Here is a 21,906-nt window from a genome sequence, read left to right as displayed (position 1 = left end):
ATAACATAGGGGTTAGGAAAATAAACCACACTACTCTTATGTACCCTGTGACATTTGGACGTTGTATGCATCAGGCACAGTAGACTGAGACAAGACACGGAAAGGGAGAAAACACTGTCTCTCAGTTAATGATAAGATGCCCACCTGCCCCTGTGCTGTATAGTGCATGACAGCAAACCGACAGATCCAAACACAAACGAAGGAACAGCTCCTTGTACTTGCTGTTGAAAAAAAGCTTATCTAGGCCTCTGCACAAGACACCCAGGAGAAGGGTCACTTGCAGCCCCATGTTACTTTTATTTTGCTTCTCCGGTGCTAATGATAAATATTTTAAAGTTTCAGGTATAGAAATGATCACCCATGAATCTGATTTAAATCAGATTAATCAAAAGCTGAGCAGGTAAATTAAATATGGTGGCATGATGAATTCCCTGGCACACAACTTGACAGCCTTATAGGCCCAAGTACTGAGGTCTGGTCTATTCTGCTTTCTCTCCCACCTTTTAAGCCTCACTCAGGTGGTACAGTTTGCCTCGTGGACATCATAGTGAGTTATTCTCAACAGTGATGAAAGCAGAGATCATCTACACATTTGTAGTATGTGGATGACTGGGTGAGCCTCCCCTGTTTGGAAAGAGTCATCAACACAAAGCTAATAAAAGCACTGTTACTTATATGGACATAAATCAGCTATTCCTCTGCTTTATGTTCATTTAATGCTCACATTCTTCTTTTTAAATGTGGTTGGTTGACATTGCATGGAAATCCAAATTCTGCTTTTGACACCTATTAAATTTTCATGACTAGTGGGTTTAATATAAGTTTTCTTAAGTCAGGGCCATTTCCATCTTTAAAGTATTCTTTTAGTGTGAGAATGCTACGCTAGAGTTGGCTGAAGAAGGTGGATGCATCTACCTGTCTCTTTCAGCGTTTATTTATTACATTGGGGTACCAGAATGTGTGCCCCACTGTTCTCAGCAACATCACAGGCAGAGAGGACGCTAAGATTCAGAGCTGGAGGTCCCCACGGGCTGCCTGGCTTATCTTCCTCCAAAGACCATGGGGGTGTTTTTGGACTCCTGTGTGTCTAGCATGGTGTCAGAAACTCTTCAAGGGTCCACTGAAATTCTATCAGTTGTCACTCTTACTGTGACTTACAAAGTCTGACCATCTTCCCCAAGACCATGGTGGCAACTGGATCAGACAACTTCACAGTTGGGCTGTTGGACTCCATCTTTTATGGGGGAAAAAGTAAGTTTGTTACAAGATTTCACTCACAAACATGGTATGTAAGTGTGCTAGTTTATGCACAGTTGGGAAAGTGCACCTGGCTGACTCAGCTTGCCTTATTTTCCTTCTGGGAAGGTTGATGCCTTCACCAAGAAGGTTGCAGTCTTAAAGCCAGCCTTACAAGTTCACCATACATGCCTGTGGAATTTTAAAACCTGAATGTCCTAGAATCAATAGATAGTATCAGGATTAAGATCTTCACCGTATTGTGCCTCACTACCTATAAAAATAGTATTGCTGTCCAGTTTGCTACATATTTTGTAAGATCTTCCAGTGCTGTTTGTAATCCTACACCTATAGACTCTGCACACCTTCTGTTAGTCATAAAACAACCAGGTGGTCTGTGAATCCTATGCCGTTTCAATGCTTTAAATGAATGAATTTTTGGAATCTTGAAATCTGCCTTGAAAGAGTGTCAATTAGATAAGGTCGGGCACAGTAACTTAGTTATTTGTCAGATAGTAAATAATTTACAAAGTATTCAATAATATTGTAGGATTAATTCTGGTGACTTTTTCCTAACTACTCATGTATCCCTTACGTTATGTGAAAAAAAACTTGCTAATAAAACATTTTCAATTAAATGTAGTTGATGAGAAGTGACAGGTTTTGCTGTGTGGTCACTGAACCTGAGCAGATAAAGATCAGTTCTGGCAAATATGTGGAAGGGTTGGTTAAAGACAGTAAAATATAGTTCATTGAGGTGCAGCACAAATTTGCCCTCTTTTAAAATCTGCTAGTGATTTTAAAAGAAACCGCTACTTTTTATCATTTTAAAATGTAAGATTTTGCTTTTTTACATTTGTCTTCAGTAGGCATTGATCAAGTTCAATAAAAGGAAATTCCCATTTTCTATGTTATTAATATGTATATATCTCATTATATAATTACACTGAAAACCAAAGGATGGTGATTAACCAAGAGTGTTAGGTATCGGATGTTTTGGGTCAGAGTGTGAGTTGAAGAGAGGACTGATGGGAGATTCTGAAAGAAGAGCCTTATGCTACACAGGAGGAGGGTTTAATTAACAAAAGAGTTAGGATACAAGGACATTAAAGATTTCACTGTTGGCACTGTAGATTTCACTATTGCTGTCATGAACTGTTTCTTATACTTAAGTACTGAAACTGGAACACTGAACATTCATTTCACTGTTTGCTTTTTTTTATGCCTCTCCTTGAGTTCTCAGGATCTCACATTGCTTAGAAATGTTCCAGTGTGGCCAGGCAATGGTGGCACACGCCTTTAATCCCAGTACTCGGGAGGCAGAGGCAGGCGGATCTCTGTGAGTTCGAGGCCAGGCTGGACTGACAGCTTTGAAAACAATACAGAGAAACCCTGTCTCGTAAATACAAAAAAAAAAAAAAGAAGAAGAAGAAAGAAATGTTCCAGTGTGAGAAAATGGTGTTTCATGACTGACATCACAGACCAATAAACAGAAAACAAAGGGACTTTGGCTCCCAGTATCATAGAGTCTACTTTTCCAGAGATTGTTGAATATCTATCAATATTGGCAAATTATTTGTCATTTTACGACAAATAGGAATTCCGACGTTGGTTCATTCGATTAAGACATAAGATACATAGAATTATGCACATCTGACAAAGCTATTCAGCATGTGTAGTGCACACACTATACTTCTCTCACTGTCACAACACCTCCAGCCAGCACCACCGGTGGAACTCCATTTTGTTAATGGTGTGTTTGGAATTTTGGAAGAATGTTTGATGTTCAACAAGGACATTTTCTTTTTTTTTTTTTCTTTTTTTGACATTTAAAAAAACAATCTTCTCATTTTACATATCAATCCCAGTTCCTACCACCTCCCTTCATCCTCCTCTCCCCACCTTCTGCCCACCCCACCCCATCCACTCAGAGAAGGTAAGGCTTCCCATGGGGAGGCTGGCACATCACTCTGAAGCAGAACCAAAGCCCTCGCCTGCTATATCTAGGCTGAACAAGGCAATCCTCCAAAGGGAATGGGCTTTAAAAGGCCAGTTCAAGCACCAGGGATAAATCCTGGTTCCACTGCCAGTGGCCTCACAGACAGCCCAAGCCACACAACTGTCACCCACATGCAGAGGATCCACTTCAGTCCCATACAGGTTCCCTAGCTGTCAGTCAGTCCAGAGTCAGTGAGCTCCCACTATATGTTGTCACCATCACAGGAGTTAGTGGTCATACCAAGTTGACATTAATCATGGGTTGCCTTCTCTCTGAACCTGAGTAACATACACTGACCCCAGAAACATTTGCAGGAAATGGGATGCATGGCCCAGTATATGCCTTGTTAGTAAGGAAGAGCCATTAACTAACACTTTATGTCCTTCCCACCCAACAATTACCAATACATATGTCTAGGTATGTCAAACTACAAAGGCTGAAGACGCCGAGGTACATGGGTCCATCCCAGGAGCTCCCACTCTCCTGGGGCTTGAACTCAGACGCTCACCAAAGGTAGACTCTGCAGTGAAATACCTGGACTGGGTGTCCACGAGGCATCAGGTTAAGGAGTCTGTGACACGGAAAAGGTGGGAATCATGAGGGTGACAAGACCACACACAGATCCATCACAGAAGGAAAGGCTCCAAATATTGAAGGGGAGAACAAAGGAGCCTTCAAAGATATAGAAGGTATCAAACACCATCAAGGAAGTGGGTGAAGATTCCTTTTCCTCTGGCTGTAGTTACCGTAGGAATGTCTGGAACCCTGGCAGAGTAAACAGCCTTCAGAAAGAGGCTGGGACAAGTGAGGAGCCCAAGGCATCTCTGCAAGAGAGCAAGGGCAACCGTGACACAGCATTTGAAGGTCACTTTAGAGTGGATGCAAGCACTTCCTTCGATTTTAGAACTGAGCCCTGTGGGCAGTGATGTGGGAAACAACAGCTGTGTAGGGCAACACTCACTTTGAACTTCACATCTGAGAACAGTTTGTGCCTGTAAACCCCCGATAAAGACTGAGAAGTCTTTATTCTCTCCATGGCCCTGAAAAGTTGCCTGGTGTGGGGGATTTATTATGGGTCTAAAAGGACAGGTTGGGGGATGGGACCCATTAGGTTGGATCACTTACAGATTGATGAGAGTGTTGGGTAATGGGCTGAAATAAACATTACTGGAAATCCATAGGGAGCATTGCTTGTATCAGCTTTCTGGTGAGACATTCGTACTGTGTGTGAATATAAGATGACTGGGCTCACACACATAGCACAGGTCTTTAGAGACTTCATGAGATCTAATAGCTAGGGAAGCCAAGACCCCATGGTTTGAACCAAAGTTCATACCTTCTCTACATCTGTGTTTTATGTGGGTAAGCTTCACCATTGATTCCCAGGGTTTCCCACCTGTAATAAACTCTATGTCTTTTGTTCATTAGCATATGGATTATGCAAATTTTAATATTATAGACAGAGAAAACACTATATACCAGAAGATGGCCATTGAGCCAGGAAAGAGAATGTGAGGCTTTCAAAATGACAAGTTCTAGTCAGGGGGCTGCACTACTAGGTTTTGGAAGGTTCCTTGGTAACTGTTGTCTGGGAGCTCCAGTAACCTCTTTGTCACAAGATTGTGTCATGTGCCATTAGCCCGGGGAAAAGTTAATACTCAGCATCAGAAATACAGATTCTTCTGCTTCACTGCTATACCACTGTTAAAACTTAGGATTATTATACAGACAGAACCATGGTGTGTCAAGATTGTTCGTCTGTGTTGGCCATTTCATATATGGCATGGTGGTCTCCAGATGTGATGAGGGATGTTCTTCTGTATATATGTTTCTTTTATTGGTTGATGAATAAAACACTATTTGGCCAATGAGGTAGGAAGATAGACAGGATGAGGAGACAAGTAGAAATCTGGGAAAGCAGAGGAAGACCATGAAACAGTCGCCATGTAAGGACCAGGAATAAAGGATGCACCAGGAGTTCTTTGGTAAGATAAGACCATATGGAAATACATAGATTAATAGAAATGGGTTAATAATTAAGATAGAGATAGCCAATAAGAAGCTCTAGTTATTGGTCAGCAGTTTTATAACTCATATAGTGTTTGTGTGCTTATTTGGGGCTGAAGCAGCTGTGGGACCAACCTGGTGGGAAGGAACCTCCAGCAGCACAGATGTAGATGTGAGCCTTAGCTAATACTGTGCACTATGCTAGTGCAATGGCCCCAGGATGATGCTCCAGGGTTAGCCTGAGCCTCGTGGCTAGGCAGCATCTTCATGCTCCCGTCAAGATCTGTGTTCTCAAAATCACTGTATAAATAAAGCATAAAACAGGAAGAAAAAAAAGCACCTGTAGGTGATTCGTCTCAATCATAGGGCAAGCTGCTAACACTTGGAGTCAGCAGACACAAACTCTAGCCAGGCCATTTAAAAGAAAAGCCTTTGTCCCGCCATAGCTTTGCTCTTCAGCCAGTCCCAGAAGAGGAGAGATGGAGGCACATTTTCCCCTCAAATAGCTACTTCTTTTTCATTTTATTTTAAATTTAAATTTAAATTAGAAACAAGGTTGCATGTGTCAATTCCGGGTCCCTCTCCCTTTCCCTCCCCTCTTCTCGCGCCCTCCCACCAACCCCCCCCATATCCCCTCATCAAATAGCTACTTCTAAGATGTTTCTGATCATTTCTCCTCCTTATTTTATAAATGGCTTCCTCTTCTACTGCCTGAGATGGATAAGCTGGGGACAGTCCTGGGTCTCAAGCATCATGTACTCATGCTATACAGGTGATGTTAATTAGCAGATGTCTGGCTAGTACCTCCTTCAAGTATCCTAGGAGCACAATGGCACCGAAGCAGCTGTGAGCATCCCCCTGCATGCCCGGGGCAGTTAGTGCCAAGTCTCCAGTTCTCCATGCTGACACAGTTACATGAAACTTGAAGGTTACTCCAATCTGAGATGGTTTCTATAGCAGTGGGTGGCAGAGACCACACTCTGCAATTCAAATACACGATGAATTGGGGCTTTTCAGTCCATGCCCTCCGAGTGCTGTGAAAGTTTGTCAATGTTACAGACATGCCTTAGGCAACATGGTTTCTCCTGGTTGACTGTCTCTAAGCTAGAATGTGGGAATCCTTCAAGGACCCAGAAAGAACAGGAGAAGATGAAATTAAACCTGACACTATCCTAAAATGCTGCTCTGTCTGAGCCAGACGTGCAAATGGTTGCATAGGCTGTGGAGGTATGAGTTAGACATATAGCAACTCCACCATCTCAGACATGAGGACTTCTAGGCACTGTATGGACACCAACCTGGGCACACGAGAGATGGAATGGATCTTATTCTAGAGCCCATAGATAGAAGCAGAAATGTATTCAAGAACAATGTTTCAAGGTATCTAGAAAGAGCCAGGTAAATACATCATTTGTTGAGAAATTCATCACATTTAGCACAGGATTTCTACCATGGAAGCCATGTGGGTGGAGTTCATTGCATCTTATGACCAATCTCCACAGAAAACCTTATTCTCAGTGAAGAGTCACAGTATGTGAATTCATAGAAATTGAACAGACACTGTTCACTCCATAGAAAATGTGCTCCTACTGAGATATTTCATCTTAGCTATTTTTAGTTGCATGAAACACAAAGATGAAATGAAGATGTCAGCTGGCCACAGCTTCCCCAGGCACCTGCAGGAATAATTCATGTGACTGATGACGCACATCTGCATATGGAGACCATTGTACATCTTCCATATGCAGCAATGAAATATGAGTTATCAGCACAGTAGAAAGTATTTTTAGCAGTGTGTGGCACAGACTCAGGGGAGTCCTGGCAGCTAAAATAGAGGGAGAAAAGGAGACCTCACATGAAATCAGCCTTGCTTATCTTCACTGCAGCTCCCATCTTCAGTAAAAACAACACAATTCTAGTGGCTGTTGGTGAAAGGACAGCAGGATGCTTTGTGCTATGGTCGTGGGCTGAGACCCCTGCTCCACCACAGCCTCCCTGACAAAGCAAGAAACACCTAAGGTTTCTGAACTCCTTTTATGGTCTCACATGCAGTGAACAAGCTAGAAGTAAGAAGTGAAGGCAAATACTTGTGGACAGTTATGATGACCCCTGGATTGTCCAACCATTAGTGCCAAATGCCCTGGACCCTTGTGTTACAGACTGTCCTGTTTGTAGTCCCAGTGTGTTTCAGCAAGTGTGTTGACTGCTGCTGACCAAACCCAAGAGAAAGCATCGGCGGTTCACCGTTCCATCCCTGGAGGGAGGTCAGTCTCTGAGGGCCATGGGTTCTCAGAAGACAGTCTCCAGAAGCAGGAGGGAGCACAGTATAGGAAAAGCCCAGGGTTGGGGGACATGTGGAAGACCTTCAACGTGTAAGCATTGCAAGTTGGGCACCAAGGGAATCTCCTGTCTCTGGGGACTCAGATTGTTTTCGGGCTTCCCAGTCACCTCAGGGTGCATGGGAAGCAGGCAGGACTCACAGAGCCATAGCATCACAATGCATCCTGGGCACCAGTGAATAGTAATGAGTGACTCACCATGGATATCTGGGCTCTACATACCCCTGGAAACCAGCTCAGAGAGTCAGGGTGTAAACAGCCCAGGCCCCGGATTCAGGGGACAGACCTGCACGCTCTGGTGTCCCAGAGCTACAGGAAGGCTTTGCTAGCACTCTTAGTCCTGTACGTGATTCAACACGTGATGGCCGAGGGGCTCAGCAGTTCCATCCTTTGCTGTCTCCTTACCCTGTTTGTCTACACCTACTGCCAACGGTACCAGCAGCAATCCCATGGATCAGCTGTCACACACCCTGTCTCTACCACCACTCTCAACAGCAACAAGAGACTGGACAAGTAAAGCTCGCTGAAAGCCATCACAGGAAGTAATCAGCAGTGACAGCTTCATCTGGGTGGGCCACAAAGGCTGGCCCTGCTGGAGCTGCCTCGAGGTTCAGTGTGGTGGCACTGGTGATGGAACTAGAAATAAGAAAGGGAGGCTCTCCTGTGACAAGCCACTTCTAGTTTTCTAGATGAGCGGTGCCTGAGAAACAGTGGTGTGTATTCCTTTGGGTACCTAGATCATAAAATAGGAAGAAAGCTATAGTGAGAACTGGATAGATGTCTAGTGGCCAGCTTTGTCTCACCTTCCAATGGACCGGCTTCATATCTAAAGTGATTAGAGCAAGGAGCAAGGCTGTCACTTCAGAAAATGTCTCTAGATGGCAGCCTGGGACAACTTTTGCTCAATTTTCAATTTCACCTTTCTTTTCTTTTTTTCCCCAAGCACAGAAAATGTTCTTTTTGTAATACAAAGTGGTATTTCTCATTGCAGATGTGAGCTGGAGTCTGAAATCTCAACTACTGTCATGGTCGTGCAAGAGGAATGTTCTACACAGAAGTCGGCCCGGCAGCTGGTGCGCAAACCATGGACACATACCCAACACTCAGAAAGGAATTTGACCACTTGAAACTTGATGAGTTACCTGGAAAAATCTTTAAGAGGTATTGTGGTGTGCTGCTTGGTGTGAATTGAAATCTACTTGTATATCTATTCACCTCCGCTGGACAACATGGCTAACACTCCTATTTGGTTGTTTGAAATCAACACTTTTGTGAGTTATTTTGGGTTTGCTGTTATAATACACACCACACTTCTCTTGGGAACCTAATGTGTAGGAAGGGACTTGGAAAATAAACAAATGGTCTCCAGTTTAGTAACTAAATAAGCCCAAAGAGAAGTGAATGATTTTGGGTGCTATAAAATGAGAACTAGAGTTGGGTGTGGTGGCGCACCTGTTTAATCCCAGCACTGGGGAAGCAGAGGCAGGCAGATCTTTGAGTTCAAGACCAGCCTGGTCTACAGAGTGAGTTCTAAGACAGCCAGGTCTACATAAAGAATCCCTGTCTCAAAAAAGCAAAGGAGAGCCAGGCGTCGGTGGTTCACACCTTGAATTCCAGCACTTGGGAAGCAGAGACAAGCGGATCTCTATGAGTTTGAGGCCAGCCTTTTCAGGACAACCTCTAAAGCAATACAGAGAAACCCTGTCTCTAAAAACCAAAGGAGGGAGGGAGAGAGTGGGAGTGGGAGGGAGGGAGGGAGGGAGGGAGGGAGGGAGGGAGGGAGGGAGGGAGGGAGGGAGGGAGGGAGGGAGGAGGGAGGGAGGGAGGGAGGGAGGGAGGGAGAGAGAGTTTCCCTGAGAAGACTTTTGTAGTCAGGCTCTGGTATAATCTTCTAAGTGATTGACATCTTTCGTGAGCCTCCCAGGAATTTGACCGTGCAACCTGACATCAGAAGAATGAAAGAAATACTTTATTTATGTCTCAGAGGAAAGCCCATCCCAATGTCTGCTTGGTAGGCCCTGATCACACCAATCAATTCTGGCTGCCTGGCTGCGTTTGTATTTCCCTCTCCCCTCCTCCTTCCCCATTATTTCTTTGCAATCACAATTTCCTCACCACGTAAAAAGTATTTAGATAGTTGAACACCTTTATTTTTAAGATATATATGTTGGGGAAGTCTTATGTCAATAAAGCACTGTTGAGCCAATAGGAATCTAGATAGGTGGGACTAGGGGTCCAGGAGGACTCTGGGAAGGAGAAACACAAGAGAGTTCGAGATGTAACGCCATGGGGTAGGAGGCCCGAAAATTTCTCCGGTAAGAGACATACTTAGATTAACAATTATGGGGTAATTACTTAAGTCAGAGCTAGCTAGTAAGAAACAAGCAAAGGCCAACAGCTTCATAATTAATATAGCCTCCTGTGTGTTTATTTGGGACTGATGCGGCTCTAGAACCAGGCTGGCGGGAAGGCTTCCTCTCAGAGGAAATAGCCTCCTTTACATGTATAAGTCATACTCTATTGAGACCCTGCTCACACAATGTCCATAGTAACTGACAGAATGAAGAAAACAAATGCTGCCAGTCTCCCAACTCCCCCAACCTGGGAGACTTGGGTTCTTGGATAGAGCTGGTTTGCACTTGGGGTGATTCCTGCCCTGGACCTGCCCATTCTTGACCCATCGAGACCCTTTGCTGTGCTCTGGGGCAGTGACTGTCATCACTGTGAGGTGAACAACATAGAGAACAGAGAACAGATGAGGAGAGATACAACCGTGTTCCGCAACTTTTGGCGGAACTGACCTTACCCTGACTTTCCGAATCCATGGTATCCCAGGGAGTTTCTTGTTGTGATATTTTGTTTATGACCTAACAAATAAAGCTTGCCTGAGGATCAGGGTGCAAAGCTAGTCACACTAGTTAGCTGTAGAGGCCAGACAGTGGTGGCACACACCTTTAATGCCAGCACTCAGGAGACAGAGGCAGGTGGATCTCTGTGTGTTCAAGGCCACCCTGGGTTACATGAAATTGATCCAGTCTAAAAGAGAAACAGAGCTCACACAGAGTTGATCCCAGCACTTGGAGTAACACTCCTTTAATCCCAGCACTAAGAAGGTGGAGACAGGAAGGGATATATATGGTAATTTAAGAAAAGCAATGCTCAAGAGAAAGATACCATGAGACAGGATTTAAGCAGAGGAGTTTTTTATTAGGGAAAGGGATCATGAAAAGGGGAAAGGGAAGGGGGGAGGCAAGCCTCCAAGGATAGGAGCAGCAGGAGAAAGAGGGGTAGGGGAGTAGGGGGTGGGCAGGGCTCTTTTAAAAGGGAAGGTGGTGCTCTTGGTGGCTGCAGCTGAGGGTGTATCCTGGAGAACCCCAAGGACGGGACGGTACAGATGCCTGGATACTAACAATATGGCTGGGTGGAGAGAGGAATATAAGGCCAGAAGAGACAAGAGAGGAATGCAGTCTGAGGAGCAGTGTAGTCTGAGGACAGAATCGCCCCTAGGTCTGAGCACTGGTAGAGGTAACAACTCTCTAGTGGCTGGCCACTTTGCTTCTCTGATCTTCAGCATTAACCCTAATATCTGACTCTGAGTTTTTATTATTAATGCCAATTAGAATTGGTCTTACAAAGTGACATTTTCCATTGAGAAATAGATACCACAGTTATAGATGTATGTCACTGCGCATTTCTCAAAACCCTGGGAACTGGGGCTGGCCTACAGTTCAGAGGTTTAGTCTGTTATTGTCAGGGCTGGAAGCATGGCAGCATGCAGGCAGATGTGGTGTTGGAGAAAGAGCTGACAGCTAGCTGTACATCTGGATTGTCAGGCAACCGAAAGAGCAAGAACTCCACTCGTCCTAGCTTGAGTTTCTGAAACCACAAAGCCCACACCAAGTGTCACACATCCTCCAACAAGGTCACACCTATCCCAACAAGGCCATACCTTCCAATAGTGGCACTGCCCATGAATCTATGGGGTCCATTTTCATTCAAATCACCACAGCCTCATTATTTGCTATCCAATACAAAGTGGTCATCTCAGAACCCAAATACATACAAAAAGAGTCAGCACAGCACATTGTATTTATATATTTATGTACACACACACACACACTCACACACTCTTATATGTGTGCAACAACAATAACCAAAGAAAAAGAGGTCATCAGATTGAGGGAGGGAGGGAGGAGAGGTAGGAATTAGAGGAAGGGGACCTGGGAGAAGCTGGAGGAAGGGAGGAAAAAAGTTACGTAATTCTCTTTCCACCGTTTAATAGGTTGTGCTTCAAGAACTTAATTGCTGCTTCCTCTCTGAGCTTCTGGTACCCCTTGATCTTTTTTTTCTGTAGCTTGATTTTCCAGAATATCATATAGTTAAAAATGATACAACCTGTAACCTTTTCAGATCTGTTTCCTTTTTTTTTAATTTTATTCATTTACTCTTTTGGAAACACACACACACACACACACACACACACACACACACACACACACACACACACGCTGATCTTTGATCAAAATCTCACCTGACAACATTCCCTCTATTTCTTTCCTTTCCCCATTTTTCTTCCAAAGTCTCCTCCTTCTTTAAAATTTCTTCCCCTTCCTGTCTCTCTGTCCCTCTATTTGTATCTCTCTCTCTCTTCTGTGTGTGTGAGAGAGAGAGAGAGAGAGACAGAGACAGAGACACAGAGAGAGAGAGACAGAGAGACACAGAGAGAGACAGAGAGATACAGAGACACAGAGAGAGAGAGACAGAGAGACAGAGACACACAGAGAGACACAGAGACACAGAGACACACACAGAGAGAGACAGAGAGACACAGAGACACAGAGAGAGAGAGAGAGACACACAGAGACACAGAGACACAGAGAGAGAGACAGAGAGACACAGAGAGAGACACAGAGAGACACAGAGAGAGAGAGAGAAAGAGAGAGAGAGACAGAGACACAGAGAGAGAGAGAGAAAGAGAGAGAGAGAGAGACAGAGACACAGAGAGAGAGAGAGAGACAGAGACACAGAGAGAGAGAGACACAGAGAGAGAGAGACAGAGACACAGAGAGAGAGACACAGAGACACAGAGACACAGAGACACAGAGAGAGAGAGAGTGCACTTATTTAGGATCTCCTATATGAGCATGCATACTGGCTAGTTTTTGTGTCAACTTGACACAAGCTAGAGTCATCAGAGGAAGGAGCCTCAGCTGAGGAAATGCCTCCATGAAATCCAGCTGTAAGGCATTTTCTCAATTACTGATAAATGTGGGAGGGCCCAGACCATGGTGGATGGTGCCTCCCCTGAGCTGGCAGTCCTGGGTTATATAGGAAAGTAGATTGAGAAAACCAGGGGAAGCAAACCAGTAAGCAGCATTCCTCCATGGCCTCTGGATCAGCTCCTTCCTCCAGGATCCTGACTTCCCTTAGTGATGAATGATGGAGGAAGTCCTTCTGTGTATATATGCTTGTCTTATTGGTTGATTAAATAAAGCACTGTTGGCCAATATGGAAGCAAGATAGGTGGGACTAGGAGTCAAGGAGGATTCTGGTTAACAGAGGCACAATCAGTCACGATGTAGGACACCAGAGGAGTAAAAAGTCCAGACCTCTTTCTCCAGTAATAAGAGCACATGGAAATACTTAGATTAGCAGTTATGCTTAATAATTAAGTCAAAGCTAACCAGTAAGAAATCAAAGCAAATGGGCAACACCTTCATAATTAAAATAGTCTCTCATGTGTTATTTAGGGGCTAAGCAGTGACGTGATCCAGGTAACTGGCAGGAAGACTACACATTACAAATGCTACTGCTCTTTGCTCTGAAAAGGCTGATTCTGTTATCACACACCTCTTAGAAGTGATGGCAGTTTTGGGTATACCTACACAAATAAAAACTGAAAATGCTCCAGCATATGTCTCCAGCAAATTGGAATAGTTTTTCAAATATTATAACCTAAAACACATAACTGGTATACCTTACAATCCTACAGGACAAGCAGTAGTTGTGAGATCTAACCAAACCTTAAAAGAAATACTCCATAAACAGCCAGGGGGAACAAAGACCCCCAAACACAGATTCCATAATGCTTTACTAACACTAAACTTGCTTAATGCTAATGAGAAAGGGCCCACAGCTGCAGAAAGACACTGGACTACAGAAAAAACTTCCGGACTAAATCAGCAGATGTATTTCAAGGATGTTATGACCTCAGTTTGGAACCCAAGATATGTGTTACATTGGGGAAGGGGTTTCGCCTTTGTTTCCGCAGGAGAAGAGAGAAGCTTTGGAATCCATCAAAATCAATCAAGATTCGATCCGAACAGCAGAAACCGCTAAGAAAAGGAAAGATGACAGATCATCCACAAAGTCATATTCTACGATGCATAAGGAGACCTCACAAAAGGAAAGGGAAGTGTTTTGTTTTTGTCTTCACAGGAAAACCCATCTCCAAACAGCGAGAAAATACTAAACGTACCTGAAAAAGGAAGGATGGCTACCCGAAGAACCACAAAACAAACAAGAATCTAATGTTTGGTATCAATGTCTGATTATTTTAACCTTGCACTTATAATATGTTTCTCTCTTCCTAATGCTCTTTTGGTCCCAATTCACTTAAACTGAAGCTGGCTTTGGAGTTGGATTTGGCTCTCCTCTAAATCCAATTATGTTGTTAAAATAAATAAAACTCAGAGTTTCTGTATTATATCAAGGAGCCAATTGATGTAAGACAGAGGAAAACAAAATCTAGGGACTGTCATCTGTTTATACTCGGTTCTTTCTCTGAAAATCTAATTTCCCTCACATTTACCATCTTCCTTATTGTTATCTTTCCTGGTATGCATACATATAAAAGTTGAAATTTCTTTGTTTACATTAATGTTTGAGTTTTCCACAGAAAACAAGGAATTTCCTAACAGCAATCTTCAAATACCTCAGAAAAAAATAGGGCCCCACTTCATCAACTCCACCTGATCGACTTGAAGCATCTGAACTGACAAGTACCACCCTGAAATCAATTTGGGACTACATCGCTCTACACAACTCCAGACTAATTAACTGATATGGTGCACCTTCTACACTCTGGCCAGAACCTCAGATAAGAGTTTCAGTCAAGATTAGAACTTCAGCCAAGAACTTCAATCAAGCATCTCCTGCCAAACAGAGACTGCATACAAATGTAGCTAGTCCACTTGAGACTTTCACTACACTAACATTTTCTTCCCTACAGGATCCCATAAGGGGTTGTTGTCATTCCATTTCAGCAGGAAGTAGTTCTGAGAATACTATGCCCCCTTTCCCCACTGTTGACATTACATGATAATTTATACCTGTTTAGAGTTAGTTTTCAATTGTTTAGGGTTGGGTTTGGAAGGAAGTGTTCAGAACTGGGCATCTCTTTCAGATAAGTTTAGGTTTAAATGGAATAGATAAGCTTAGGATGGGATACAGGTAGATTATTATATCTTCTGGTAATTTATAATTTGTTTATCACAATTTGTCATACTGTGTAAATTCTTCTTTCTATGCATAAATATCCTTATCATTTTCTATGTATATATGCTTTACATATGTTTGAGATATTTTGTATATTGACACAATTTAGTTTTGTTTTAAGTTTAAATATCTTCTTTAGACTAAAAGGGGAATTGTAGGGAGAGATTTTAGATACCTGTGTCACTGACCATGCTTGCTTTGGGCATGGCTAGAGGCACATAGGGTGTGGGAATAAAAGGCTGTTCAGGAGAGACGCACAATCTCTTTTGGGCTTCCGATTCGATTTGGTCTCGGAAAGCTGCTGACTCACCTGGGTTGCCAGTTTCTTTTGTAAGTACCTTCCACAATAAATAGTTACCAATACCCTCATCAAGCGTGCAATTTATTTAAATGGAAAGCTGTGGATTCCTTCCAGGTTTCTGTGGTATGATGAAGCAAGACCTTCTGAAGCAGTGTCCCAGGCAATCCAATATCTGAAACAGCTGGGACGATAAAGCTGTACAAACTACAAAAACAAGGACTTGATCAAGTTTCTGTTTATAGTTAGGTTAGTTAGGTTTTCTAGATATACAGAAAGATATTTGAGATAATCTTCAAACCTTTCTAAGACCTTCAGAAAAATTAGGGGCTAAGTGGCGACGGGACCCAGAATACACGTCACAAATGAACAGTGATGTGGAAGTATAAACCAAATAAACCCTTTGCTCCCCAACTTGCTTTTTTGGTCATGGTGTTTTGTTACAGCAATAGAAACTCTAGCTAAGAGAGCATGGATGGGATTATTTGCTTGAGTGGGGAGTATGTATCAGTTTTGTTTACTTAACAAATTGTCTTTGCTGTTGTTGATCAATATCCAGTTGTGTGGAATTTGTTACTTTTATCCCTTAACCTATTGAAATATATCTTGTTTGCTTCCAGTTCTGGATAGTTGTGCAAATGTTAGTATGAGCTTTTATGCTTGTACCAGTTTTTGTATGACCAGATATCCTAAAATCAGTCCAGTAAAACACAGTGCTACCTACAGATCATAGGATCATCTTCTTTCTAGCTTTAGAAGAAAGCACTGAATTATCTCCCAAAGTGGCTATTTGCTTTTCATTTCACAACCAACAGTGAGCAGAAACCTCATTGCCACGCATCTTGGGAATCACAGTAGCATTGGTATTTTCCTCAACCTCATAGATATGTGATGGAATGTAATTGATATTTCAATTGTTGATTTACAGAGAGCAATTGTACTAAAGTAATGTGAGCTGTGCTCTGAGTGTCTCCACCACCTGTGCAATCACTTATTGCCCTGTTACTGTACCACTGCTGCCCACGTGTGCTGGGGTGCTCCCATCCAGCCCTTCTGTGGTGATGTACACATCCACAAATCCAGCTAGCCATCCTCACTTGTCCCTCTGTCATAGGAAGGTTCTGCTTTTTTGGGATGTTTGAGATTCTTCTAAAAAACCTCTGGGAACACTTGTCAAAGCATTTCCTTTTGCTAGCAGGAGGACAATTAAAGACTAATACTTCTAAGCTACGCCAAGCAATTTAATTGCTCTGAGAGGAACACCGTGTAAAGTGACACCAATTACAGTTTAATTTCTGGTGTTATTTCTGGTTACAGTTGAAGCTTGCCAGGTCTTCATTAGGAATCTGGCTCTAGACTGAAGTTTAAAATCTTCATAATTGAATCCTCTGTGTTGTTCAGGGTCGTTTTTTTTTTTCAGACTAGACTTGTTGTTACCCAACACAGTTCCTGCAGTGCACAGGTACTTCTGTGGGAAGAAGCTTCATAGGAGGTTTTGCCAAATTACTCCTGTGATTGACACTGAGAGCTTTTTCACACCCAAACCATAGGAGTTCTGAATTCCAAAGAATCCTGGGGCAGAGTCAGGCTCAGTCAGAAAGAAGATCAGTCATTACCACAACCTTGAGCTTCCCTTCAAGATTTCCCACCCTCTCTGGGCCATCTTCTAGACCTCTGACCCTTGAAATGCACATTTGAAAGCCTCTGTTCCTGCCCAGGTGTTCCACTGACCTGTTCCATTAGATTCTCAGTGCATTAACATTAGAAGAAAACAAGGGGGGGAGGAGAGTCTTGTATCCTCAGGGTAGTGAACAAAGATGCTAAAGATGCTGAAGGGGAATTAAAGGGCATCCCTGCCACGCAGAGTCAGTGTAAGATGGGCAAACCAACATGGAAAGTGCATAGGCAGTAATACCAAATATCTACAGTGGATTCCACGTAAGACAAAATATTCTTAGACCGGTTGACACTTTGAAATTTACGTATGCTATTTTCCCTATTGGTGTCATTAGTAATTACTTACATTGATCAAAGTTCTGTTTTAATTCAATAAATACTGAGGTAAACTGTTCATGTTATTTGCTTTAAAATTATAATACAAACAATCACATAGCCTGCTGATAGTCTTATTTCTTTTGAAAGCCGTGTGAAGTGTATCATCCCAGCCTCTCTGGAGTGTTGATGTGCTGGCAACCAATTCCTAAATGTCATCACTACATGCCATGTTGAATGATCTTACACAAGATGACTTCACAGCTCTTTTGTCAGTTGGAACAGAGTTTTACTGCATGTTCTTACCAGGAGTTTTGTACTGCGTTCATGTTGTCTCTGTTTTTCCAGACGAAGACAGAGAGTCAGGGGAATTGAGGGGAGGGAATGTAAAATAATGAATATGGGGACACCAGCAATAAGATCTGGCACTGTGGTTGGTCTCTCCCATGTGATCTGAGAAGCAAGAACTGGGATAGTCTGAAGCTTTGGGACAGCATAGAGATGGAACTTTACTCCTCGAAAGATAGATACATCTCAGCAGACCTGGAAAGGGTGTGGTGTGGTAGTGTGGAGTGATAAAAGGTGGGGGTGATCTTGTTCCTACTTCTGTGAAGCCCAGACCATATGGATGGAGGGAAATAGAACCGGGCTGGAAGAGCAGCATCCTCTGCTGATGTGGCGTGTCAGCATCCTACAAGGACACGGCACGTGTCCGTGGCTGTATGGTGCATGCAGAAATGTCTGTGCATCAAAAGAGGACTCCCTGTTGGTGCACCCAGCTTCATGATTAAACCCTCTCAACCCACCCACTAGGACTCCTTCAGAACTAAGTCGAAGGATGCACTGCAGATGAAATGTACGTGGGATTAGGAATCTGTGGGCATGGGGGAGAACAGCACCCCATACTGCAGCTTGTGAAATGAAATGCAGGAAGATTTGTTTTTATGCAAAACCCAAGAGCACATGAGAAGTGACTGACCTGATGGACACCATCATGGCAGACATCTGGAAGTATGTGATCATCACTCGCTGAAGAATGCTTCCTCCAATCTTTCTCCTCTTTGTACCCATCCGCATCTTCTGTTTTCTCAAAGTGGAGGCCATTTGTCCTATAATGCTGGCTGATGGCATCCAAAGGTATCCCTGTGGAGGAACTGGTAGCAGTTACTTAGATAAACACAATCTAGCAAAGTAAACTGTGGGAACACCAGACCTTGAGCAGAGACCCACTTCCCCTTCTGCCTGGGAGTAGGCAGCTGTAAGACAATGTTTAGTAAAAACATGTTTACTAAAAACGATACAATAAGTTCCTGGCCACTTCCCCTTCTGCCTGGGAGTAGGCAGCTGTAAGACAATGTTTAGTAAAAACATGTTTACTAAAAACGATACAATAAGTTCCTGGGAAAGGCCTTCCCACGGAAACCACCCTGACCTCGACCTTGTCCAGAGACTAACCGCACCTTCAAAAACCCACACACATCCACCTCTGGTGTCAGAGCAGAACCAGCCAGGGTAGAGGAGAGAGCAGAAGCTTCTCTGGTGGGAGCCTTTCTTAGGAAGTTTTTCTTGAACCTTTTTGGAGCCTGTTTAAAGTTTTCTTTATATCATTGAACGAGTCTCTGTGTTTTCAATACCCGACACCCTCCACACGTTCTCGGACACAGGCCGCGCAGCAGACGTGACAGTAAACCCTTTCAGAGTACCTGACTCTAAGTATGGATCTTTTGATGGGTGACGTCTAAGGAAGATGCACTTCTGATAATTCAAATTTGTCTAAAAGTCATATTCACCTAAAAGTACTTTCAAGTTCTGAACAAGCTTACTGACTGGTTAGGCACAGCAGTCCTTCACTGAATGTCCTCAGATGTGCAGGGCGTGGTAAGTGAGCATGTGGTGGGGACAGCCAGCTCCTCTCTGTGCAGCCCAGCAGGAAACACCGAAGGGCATCCTGAGGCAGTGTACTTGCTGTGGATTCTGAGCATCCAGCGGATGGGAACAGTGGGTCACTCACCAGCAAAGGAAAGAACTGAGCATGTGCAGAAGGGAGGCTGTCCACACTTGGGAGCTGCACAATTCAAGCAAAGGAAAGTGTTGGTCAGAGGCCGGAAGTGGGATGCTGATGCAGTTTGCAGAGAAGAAGGTAACAAAGCAAGCGGGCATACAGAAGACGAGCGTATCCATGAGAGAATCAGAGGACAGAAGCTGGAGGGGTCAAGGAGACCCCTGGAGGGGCGAGAGCATCTCTGTCGCAGTAAACGTCCCGCACTGCTGGCTGCCCCCATCCTTGTCACGTTGTGGGTCTCCCTTTCCTTTACAATGGAAAATCCTGTGGAGCAGAGTTACGTGGGCCAGTTCCTAGGGGAGCTGGGGTGGATACAGGGTACAGAGATGGGCTGTTTCAATGACCCTGGCTGGCATGGACAACATCCATAGAACCTCCCAACTACACTTGGGGAATCTGCATCCAACATGGAACCACTTGTGTCCACTTACAGGCCCAGAGGAGACACATCATTATATGAGAGGAAGGAGGCGTGAGAGGATGGCTTGTTCACAAGCCTGGAGCATTGCCTCAGGACAGACCTGTGTCATCGGGGTCAGCCAGGATCAACTGCTAACCCAGAAATGGGGACATGGGGTGAATCTTTCTTGAGTACGAATGAACTGACTTAGTTTTCATCTCAATCCTATCACCACTCACTTCCCAATTCAGTCAGGCTGTTTTCTGAAAGCTTTTCAGAAAATGGGTTTTAGCAGGAAGATAAAAGTAAAGACTCACTTATTGTTCTGTATAAGAAGTTTTAGAGCTTGGGAAAGTTACCTTTTGAGAAAATACCAAGTCATTTGGAATCAACAATATTACCCAGTCCAAGTGGCGATTGGACCTTACATGCTTAATTCCCCATATAGAAAGAACAAATTAGATTTTTTTGGAAACAGTGGAGAAGACAGGACTAAAAGGATGGGTCAAGCACATACTCAGTCCTGCCGTCATCCTGGCTTACAAACATTAACAGTCTGAAGTGGGTACCATGTCCCTCTGTCTGACCTCAGACAGATGTGTCAGGAAGGGGGTTGGCAGACTTTGTTGCATTGGGGAAGATTATTGTATCTGCTAAATTACATTGGATTTTCCCTTTTGTGCTCAGATTGGTTCCGAAGGGAGAAAGTTGCTGTTACTTTTGCATATCCTTTTGTGTCCCTGCACAGTTGGCACTGGTAACACAAAAGTGCATAGCCAGGGAATAAAGACACAGAAAGGGATATGGTCACATCTTTCTATTACTAAAAAGGTCTGAGTTCTTTCAGTGGATTTTTTTTATTAAAGCAGGAAGTTTTGCTAATTGGAATAAAGGCAGAGAGGTCACACTGAGGAATCATTTTGCTTCCGATGTTTAATTTGGTATACTTTATTGACTCACATAATTAAATGAAGAGTGAGATGAAACTAAGGAGTGTGACCTTCAGAGGGTGGTGATTAGCACTGAAGAACATGAAACTTTTGGGTTCTTAAAACAGGAGGTGCCAACTTTGCTTATTCTGTAAAGCTACAAAAACACAAAGTACATGCAACTGATACAACTCGAATTGAAAGCTAGCATTAAAAAACACTGCCTGTTGTAATCCAGACAAACCTGGACCTGCCTCTCACCTACCTGTGCATTGCAAGTGTATGTACCCTGACTCTTTAAAGAAAGACCCCCCTGCCGCTGACCACTTCCTCTTTCCTGCTGTTCCTCTGGAAGGCAGACAGGACATTTCCTGTCTCCCTCTTCTCTTCTGTCCTGTCTCTGTGACTCTGTGTCTCTTTACCTTATTTTCTTACCTCCCTCTCAATAAAACTTTCAATATGAGTCATGTCTACAGGTCTCTGTTTCCCCATCCGTCCATCACCTGCCACGGTACCATGCATGACCAGGGACCTGCCACCTGCGGTCCCAAATTCCTAACACCTATAGCTCAAATGTCATCAGACAGCCATGAAAATAAGACCAGAGGGCAGCCTATAAAGAACCAGATTCATCTAAAATCAATTGTCCAAATACTGAAGCAAAGTTCACCACTCTATAAAAATACTGCATCAGCCGGCTTCAAACTTGGTTTTTGCAATGCATTCACATTTGTCAAAAATGAAAACAAGCAGGAAAATGCGACCTAAACCAAGAAAAAGAGCATTAAGCAGAAACGAAAGACAATGCATTAGCACAGTCAGACTGAGACGTGAGTATAGAGGGAAAGTGTGCCCCACAGACACCCCACCCTTGCTTCCTGGGCCTTTCTGGGACATGCTGTCTGAGACCAGGTCAAGTGTCTTGTCTTCTATTGCATGAACATGGGTGTCAGCAGTTGTGGGTGTCTGAGCTGATTATCACCCATCCATTTGTTCTTTCACCTTCCAATATACGAGGATGCCTCCCACTTGGGTCCTCTCTCTGACTTTTTAAAATAAAATTATTAAAGTACAATTACATAACTTCTCCTCCAAACCACTCCACGTCACCCATCATACCCTCTCTAAATGATGGTCTTGTTTTCTT

Source organism: Mesocricetus auratus, unplaced genomic scaffold, assembly GCF_017639785.1.
Source record: "Mesocricetus auratus isolate SY011 unplaced genomic scaffold, BCM_Maur_2.0 Super-Scaffold_100015, whole genome shotgun sequence".
NCBI lineage: Eukaryota > Metazoa > Chordata > Mammalia > Rodentia > Cricetidae > Mesocricetus > Mesocricetus auratus.
This window is presented reverse-complemented; position numbering follows the sequence as displayed.